The sequence below is a fragment of the Azolla caroliniana genome, unplaced genomic scaffold, assembly GCF_043228905.1.
Source record: "Azolla caroliniana isolate FFs.n. ecotype wild unplaced genomic scaffold, voAzoCaro1.0.p SCAF_18, whole genome shotgun sequence".
NCBI classification, from domain to species: domain Eukaryota; kingdom Viridiplantae; phylum Streptophyta; class Polypodiopsida; order Salviniales; family Salviniaceae; genus Azolla; species Azolla caroliniana.
In genome coordinates, this window is record NW_028230453.1 from 12,966,005 (window position 1) to 12,968,592 (window position 2,588).

Sequence of the window (2,588 nt, forward strand, 5' to 3'; positions counted from 1 at the left end):
TGAGGTGTGTTAAGAAGGGGAATTGTGGTGCAAGGCCTAAGATGCGGAAGAACTAATGTCTGTGTGTCAAAATGCAATGGGGCCCCATGCTTAACAAACCAATCACATCCTAATGTTAAAGGAAAGAGTTGTTTTGGTAGGACATAGAATGAATGGATGAAAGTATGTTGTGCTAGTGTGAAAGTGCAATGTGCGTGTGTGAATGATTTATAGAGTTTTTGCTTGTTGCCAAAAATTACATGGATTAGTGGTGCAGATGATGTTGGTAAGTGCAACTGATTAACTATATCTAAACTAATTGAAGAGATTGTGCTACCTGAATCTAGTAAAGCTTTATGTGATGTATTCTAAATACATGCTATTGTGGAGCAGACTATTCGGTTGAAACATGTAGCGGCTTGGAAGTGGGGGAGTTGCTCTTCCTTCAACGTCCCACATTGATGTTTTCCTGTATGTCGGCTATAGATGTGGAATCGGCCAACTGGATTTGTGTGTTTTGATGGTGTCTAGATGCGGCGAATTTCCTGCAATATTCCTTAACATGACCATAATTATTGCAGTAAAAACAACGGGGGCATCCTTGAGTGTCTCGACTTGGGAGTTTCTTCTTAGCATTAATTTGTGCATTTTGGATGTCAATATCCATCGGGCATGTTGTGGATTTGACTTGATGCTTCTGATTGTTTTGTTGTGGCATTGCAGGTGCTTGCGGCAATTCCATATAATCAAGTGCTTCGATACGTTGGGCGATTTGTATGGCCATTTGGAAGGTTGTCGGCCCTTGATCTTTTACTCTCCTATAGATGTCATGTCTCAGCCTAGGCAACAAGAAATATAGCTTCATAGTCTCTTTCATGTTTGGATCGACTCAAAGTAACAGTTGTTTTAATCTTACTGCAAACTGTGCTATTGATTCTTGTGTTTGTTGACGCATGTTACCTAATTGTTGTAGGGTTGTTTGTGTTATATCGTTATTGGTGAAGTGTTGTACCCGTTGTTCGTGCAGGTATGACCAATCTTGTTTTACTTCTTCTGGTTGTTGAATAAACCAGGTTGCTGCAACATTTTCCAATATCGTGCGCAGTTCTAGGGCTTTTCTGTCATCACTCCATTGATGATAGCCAATGACATTATCAAAGTGATCTAGCCAAGCCAATACGTCTTCTGTTGGCAGCCGAAAAATGATTGTGGTCTAATTCGGGAGTCCTTCTATTTCTCTGTGTTGTTTCCTGTTTGTTTTGATTGATTAGTTAACCAATTCATTATTGTTTGATTTGTGTGGTTTACCTGCATCATCATTGCTGACATAGCTTGAAGCATTTGCTCGGTTGCATTGCTTGGAGAGCTCTGTTCCATGAACTCTGGTTGCATAGTCATTGTGTTGTTGAAATCTGATGTCTGCATCTTTCTTTTAGGTCGGCTACCTTCGGCTACTCCTCTTGAGCGACTCTTTTCTGGCTTTCTCCAGTTTCAGTTGCATTCGGCGTCTGCTCCGACGATTTCTCCTCGTCACTAATGTTAATTTTCTCCGTTCTTCTAGGCTCCATTTGTTGTCTCCACTCTCGTTCGTAACGGTCGAACTGGAGTTGGGTATCTAGTTGGTTGTCATCCAACTATTCCACCAACCGGCCCACCGCCACCCGTTACTCTCTGGACAAGTACGGGAATTCATCCGATAACTCCTCCCGTATGGTCACAACGCTTTCCGTGTCAAGTTTGTAGAAGTTATCGCCGTCCTTTTGCCGGTTCTCCGCATCCGCTCGCAACACCTACAATTTGGCTGCTTGCTTTGCCCATTTGGACCACCACTATACTGCACTTTCTTCAACTAACTTCTTCGTCCGATCCCTCCATGTCAGTACAATATCTCGAATATGGTCAAGTCCCATCTTTGACTTCTTCTCTATGGCTTGCTTTTCATCATTTAATTGTTTTATGAGGATCGCGGTTGCCTTAGCTTGTCCCTTATATTGCATCAGTTGCGTCAGATAAGTCATTTGAACTCTGTTCAGAGCCATCTTTGCTCGTTCCATCTCCTCATGATGTTGCCGGGTAAGCTCCAGCTTGTCTTTCACCACTTCTACCAGCATCTTTGCTGCTTCAACTCCCTTGGTCCTTTCCTCCGCCAATGCCACCGTCGTCCTGTGGACTTCATCCCGGAGTTCCTGCATCTTTTCTTGCTGCCGGTCACCTTCTGCCATCAATTTCTTAGGTTCTGCCTCTAGGTGCTTGTCATCCCGGTGTGACCTGTCAAAGTCCTTTGTTTTCTGTTTCAGCCTCTAGTTGATTTGGCATCGGGCCCGGTCCTCCCGATCCTTCTATTGCCGGAGTTCTTCTTGGAGCCGATCAATCTCAACTTCCGCCGAACGATGGAGTTTCTCCCTTTCTTGCAACAACTTGTCTTTTTCTTCTTTTAATTAGTCATATGCTTGATGACCTTTCTGTAAATTTTCTTCGGCTCTTCGGAGGTGCTCCACCGTTTTCTGTTGTTCTTCCTCCGCCACCTTCTTCAGGTCTCTTTCTCTAGCCCTTAAGGACTCTTGGGCTACCAATTCCTCTTTGAGAGTGACGAGTTCTTGTTCTTGTGC

The 2,588-nt window shown here is 43.7% G+C and overlaps 1 pseudogene; it reads right to left on the reverse strand.

The window, feature by feature from the left end:
• Positions 1-424: 424 nt before the first annotated feature.
• LOC147852435 (uncharacterized) lies at positions 425-1,377 on the reverse strand (annotated as a pseudogene).
• Positions 1,378-2,588: the final 1,211 nt, after the last annotated feature.